Genomic DNA, 6,158 nt, shown 5'->3' with positions numbered 1-6,158 from the left:
GAAGGACAGGTGGATGGGTAGTGGTAGCATGTCGAGGGGCACCATGGCAACCTCCGTAGGATCGTCAAGTCGGTGTCTGGGCCACCTGCGAGGATCGGGCATCAGCAAGCAGGGTGTCTTGAAAAGAGCCGGCTAGTTGCAGATGAGTAGATGGTACAAAGACACCGAGCATGCGGCCAGACGGACGGTGCTGAGTAGGTCCATACGACTACAGATCTGCTCCAAGAGAACATCGGGGAGGGAATTCCAATCACGGCTCTGCGTGTCAGTCGGTTCTGCCGTTGGGGTTTTCAGTGCCTGCAAGCGAGCGGGGAAGTGGATTCGGGCGGGCGAGCAAAGAAGCTTCTCCTCATGTGGCCGAGCAGTGAGCGGGGGGATATGGTACACACGAGCTACCAAGGAAGATGGCGCGGGCGGGAGAGCAGTGAGCGGGGGTAAATGGTGTGGGGCCAATGATGGGGAAGAGAGGAGGAAGAAGAGTGGAAGATGGGGAAGAAAGTGCATTCAATCTCAATTCTACTACTCCCTCTGTCTAGGTGTGTAAGTCACCTTATGAAAACCAAATAATCCCAAAACACTTAGGCACCGTACATTAACTCCCTTCTCGTTTTTTGTTTTGTGGCATATCAACCAATAAGATATGTGGGCTGTGCATGCTTTCAATGACTTGAGACTACCAAACATAACCGACTGATTTAGTAACACCAACACGCTGGTTCAGCTTATTAATTACGTGTCCCATCTGCTGCAGTGTGTATTGTCACTTCACTATGAAGACTAGTTGAATAGTTCTCTCTAACCGAGATGGGGAATAAATGGATCGCGAGGACTTCCTTTCTACAGTATCCCTATGCCTCTACGCTCACTTCACTCATTTTGCTCCGTACCTAGTCACTTGTTGAAATCTATAGCCAAATGGACATGTCAATGGGAGGGAGTAAGCCCCATGCATGCATGCATGCAACATGCAACACTCACACATACACATTGACGCACACAACACTCACGCACCCATGCGACACACAACACACGACGCAACACACACGCTCATGCTCAAGTGCCCAACCTACTCCCTACGTCCGTGAAAGACTGTACATTTAGAGATCTACACATTGACCAGGGCATAATTAACGCCCAAAAGTAGCAGACTTATGTGTGCATGCGACCATTGAGATAAGAAGATTAAATGAAGGCCGTTGCATGTTGTAATTAAGGATAGACATGTAGCCTATACCTACAGCACAAGTTGGTGCATTAGTCAATCAATATCGATTTAGATTAAAGGCTAAACACATTGGAAGTGTAGATGTACATCATGTAGTACACTCTTTGTTGGAAGACCGAGGGAGGACACGTGCATGCACTCACATACACAGCCAGGGCGGTTCGCGTGCAAGGGTTGGACTTGTGTCGCGCCTGCGTAAAATTTTGTTTAACTGATTTCTTTGCTCGGCCAATTGACAGGTGGGACCCAGAAACCAGGTGACAATTTAACCAGTCAACAAAGTGCCACGTCGACTATGTGGCCGGTCAGTAGGGTGCAATATAGTGCTCTATGATGAGCTAGTGATCGCATAATCGCCGCAAGACTATATATAGTGATCGTAAAGAGCGTACTGTTACATACGTTGACCGCCAGTGTATTTTTCTCGTTTCAAATTAAGCCATATTAATCATAAAGGACGCAGTATGGACTACTACTACTAGTACTAGTACTACTTTGATGTGTCCCGTCAACTCGCCGAACGAGGAGAAGCTTGCTTACTACGCCTCTCCCTCGCCCACGCACGCGGTGGTTCGCAGGACGAGGAGAGGGTTTTGACTACAGCGCCCTCTACCTCTCCCTCTCCCTCTCCCTCGCCCTCGCCCTCGCGGTGGACGTGCAGCCGTTCAATCGGTGTCAGATTGCCAGAAGCATATTGTACTGTAGTATCATCATTGTTGGACCTTTCGAAGAGGCGAAGAGCCAAGTGCAAGGTTCACACGAGTACGAACTGTTGAACCTCCCGAAGAGGCAAAGGAGCCAAGCGCAAGGTTTTATAGGAGTTGTCGTCCTAGTAGGAGTGTACTAGTACAACTATAGCGAACGATGCTACTGTATGATGCTGCCACGTCACGTATATCCAAAGTCATGCCACCGTTTTTTGTCAAAGAGCGTGTTGGAGCCCGTGCAACAACCACACAAGTTGCACGTACACATAACACATTTACTAGTAATAAATTCTAAAGGACAAATGCCAGTATGCCACACAAGTTCATCTCCAACTCATGTGATAAATTTGTGCATGACTAGTCTACATATATTCACAGTGCTACCGTTCACAATTACCGTACTCCACTTACACGTTATAGATGGGATACATGTCCTCCTCCAGGTTCCAGTCCCAGGTGTTCTTCATGGATGGCACGATCCATAGCGGTGGGCAACGGGAATCATTGTCGCAGCTTTCTAGTCCGGTTCCACACGATGGAGACTCATCCAAGCTGAAGCGGCATAAATCAGGGATAGCGTGTCCCAACATGTCGTTCATCCGGCGGTGCGCACTGAAGACACAACCATGCTTCATGAACGGCAGGCCTTCCGTGTCGTGCACGGAAGGTGGCATTCGCTTCACAATGGGGTAGCTATCCCCGATGAAAAGTGAGTACTCTCCAAGAGTGTTCCTCGGCACCCACGTAGCATCACGGGGGTCGAACTCAGCGCCGTTCATCTGGTACACGCGGCATCCCAGATCTGGACACATGGTGATGTACATAGTCAAGGTCCATGCATAATAATGTTGTGCTCAAATGTGCGGTCAGTAATACTGTGCAGCAAATAGTACTACTCCGGTATAGAGGAAGTAAAATAACCGGCTTATTATATATAGCCACTCTTGGCTACATGGATGAGATAGTAAGACATGGAAAAACAAAAATGGTGGCAGCTAGTGGGTTCAAGTCTTCAAGGGCCTAGCTAGCTATACGCGTCCTCCAAGGTAAAAAGTACTCCTACTAGTACTACAAAGTATACTACTAGTACAACAATGAAAGAGAAGGAGAGAGGGTTAAAAATGGAATACCTGGGTAGATGGTGAAGGTCCAATCGTGGTAGATTATGTGACCATGTTGCACATCAGTGGTACCATGGGTAACGACTGCTAAGATAGTTGATCCCAATATGCCAAAGTCAGCTACAAGGTTCCAGGTTAGACCGAATCGCGGATGCAAATGCACATCCAAGATCGGCGATCTTATTTTGATTGGGGGATGACTGGTCCCTGCAAAATAATGGAGTACCGTTAGGGATGCAAATGATGGTTTGTGCATTCCGTTTGTAATCTCCTGTACCGTAGGATGTCAACCAGATGAAACAAGTCCCTTGGCTTGTCACCGCGAAGATGCGGCCTAGATGGCGCACGGCGTCTTCGAACATGTAGGGGTACAAATCTGCCGCCGCCAACATGCGCCAGCCTCTGCCGTTACCGCCTCCTGCATTGATGGCAATCCTTATGTCGAACACCACGGTGAGATAGTAATCGTCGTAGCCACGTCGCTTTGTCGGCGGGTCTGCAATTGCTATCTTCTTCAATCTCATGTAGGCATGATCATACGTATTCTTGCCCAGCCAGTCCGGAAGGCCAATCCCAATGGTGGAGAAGGGGTCTACCGGAACGGCCGCACTGCTGTGGATGTTGTGCAAAATGATGGTGGTATCTGGCCGGAGCTATGCAAGCCAATCTTTGTTGGCACCGACCCAGACCTATATATAAGACGGTGGGCAGCGGAGAAATTATGGGATGGAAATGGAATAACTATGTACTACATGATCAAACTCCATTACTGACCTGCTCATCGGACAAAATACGACTACCTCTCAACGCCGACAACTCTAGCGGAGTCAACGTGCAACCATGGCCAGGAAGCGGTGGACTGTTCGAAGGATTGTCCCATAGAAGAACCTTCTCCTCGAGGATGCATGGAAGACCAACAAGCATGGTCTGTTTAAGCAGCGTCTTGAAAAAGTTGGTGCAGGAAGCACCGAGTCTTGCGGCGGTGAGGATGTCGGAGCGGTGTGCGATTTCTCCCACAGGACTGTCGTCCAAGGTCTCCCAGCCCCGACGAGGAGGAGAACTGCCTGGCGAATCCATGGGAGCAGCGACAAACTGCCTTCTCTTCGGGGGGAGGGGAACTGACGAGGAGGAGATAAGAGCCTAGTAACTGCAGGGCCTCGTCCCTTCCAACTGTAGATCGTTCCTCAACGAAGGGGTGAGGCTATTATTTACTACTACTACTCCCTCCGAATCTTTTTACTCTGCGCATAAGAGCAGACCCGGATACCAAGGCAGGGGCTCACTGGATGCTTTCTGGACGGAAATACCCCTGGCGCATGGATGGGAGGAGTTAGCAGCTATAAATGCCCCATGCAGCCCATTGGCTGTCCGCCCGCGTTCTCCTCTCTCTGCATGCTGGAGGGATGTCTCCCTCTCTCTCTCACATGACTGCATGCGGTGGTGCTGGCCTATGAGAAGCTCGCGTGGAGATAGCAATCTTCTCTCCAGAAGTGATTTTTTTGAAAGAAAGGGATTATGGAATGTTATGGGATTGCATTATACTGTAAATAATAGCACTAGTAAGAAATTTTTGGCACTAGGTAGTAGTTTTTGGCGTGGATTAAGAAATTTTTGGGTATGTTTTTGCCATTTTTGTACACGCCAACTAGTGTCAAAAAACGTCTTACATTATGTGACGGAGGAGTACGTACTCGTACTGTAGCAGTACTAGTACTACTTTTCTCAACTAGTAGTGCGATGTACTGTACTTCTAGTCTAGTCTAGTATAGTGCAACAGTTTTGAACTCTTGAATCTCATGGCCAAGGAGCTACAGTTGGAAGTGGAGGGTACTACTGTTCTCTAGAACCATCACTGTACTATCAATGCAGGGGAAGTACACTTGCGAAGTGGCCTAGTGGGTACTCTCGGTGCTCTATTCAGTCACTCCTCTCACATAGCTGGCCTACTCAGCCGCTCCTCTCACGCACACACTAGCAGCCTGTTTATCAGCGATGGTTACTGCGGGGGCAGAACATTTGAGTTATTTGATACAGCGAGACTAGGCTTTTCACTTCCATTTGTGGAGGTGTAATGGATCTCGTCGAACTTTGTTTGTAGTTCCTTCTTTATGAATGATATGAAGCAAAGCTTTTGCCTCCGTTTCAAAAAAAACACGGCAAGAGGAATTTCTTTTATAGTAGAGCCGATAATGGAGTGAAGTCCATGCATGCAACGCCACGAGCTACGGAGTAGTAGTAGAGCACTTTATGTACAGAGCCATATTGCACAGTTCCCAATGCCCCGCCAGGCTTTTCCGGCTCCTCGGGCTTAATTAGGAGGCGCTAGTTTAAATATGCTACTAGCTGGAAGCTGCAAGCGAGGGGCGGCTAGGGCGAGCACGCGAGCCACAGGATGCTGGGAAGGAAAACCCGTTCACGTGGCTAGGCTGTCTAGTGCACCCAGATTGTGGGGCCGCACGTCCGTTTGACTTCAAAACTCAAACTACCTGTGTAAAATATTGGCTCACAGCGAAGTGTAGTAGTACTATTTTTTTAAAAAGGCCGCCGTGCGTTCGGACAGGATCGAACCCACAAAACGAGGTATACACTCCCGCGACCACTAGTAGTACTCGTTGGAGTACAACACAACCTAGAATCGCCTTTTGTCGCTAGTAGTACGTACATATTTCCTTACAAGAAACCCCTAAGAGCATGGTTAATAGTATAGCCAGCTGCTGGCTATAAGCCAGTGCCATGTCATCTACAGCCCATCTTATAGCCAACATGTAGTAGTAGTTTATTTCTTATAGCCCGCTGACTCAGCTCTATTGTACTTGCTCTAATAATGCAAGAAACCACTAAAATGCCAAGAAACTACTACCACTTGCATATGTGGAAGACTTAAGATAAGACTACCTTATCAACCATTGTACATGCTCTTACCAACAAAAATCCTCGAGTGACCTCCTACCTCCGGCCCGTCCACCTAGTCATCCTCGGCCATGGGACGCAGCTACCGCCGCCGGCAGAAGGCGAGGTCAAAACCGCCGGCGGTGCGGAGCCCATGTTGCGGCAACCCGGATGCCAGCTCCGTCCAGCGCTCGCGGCCGCTAGCTAGCCAAGATA

This window comes from Triticum dicoccoides, chromosome 5A, assembly GCF_002162155.2.
Source record: "Triticum dicoccoides isolate Atlit2015 ecotype Zavitan chromosome 5A, WEW_v2.0, whole genome shotgun sequence".
NCBI lineage: Eukaryota > Viridiplantae > Streptophyta > Magnoliopsida > Poales > Poaceae > Triticum > Triticum dicoccoides.
The sequence above is the reverse complement of the archived record's forward strand: the minus strand, read 5'-3'. Positions refer to the sequence as shown.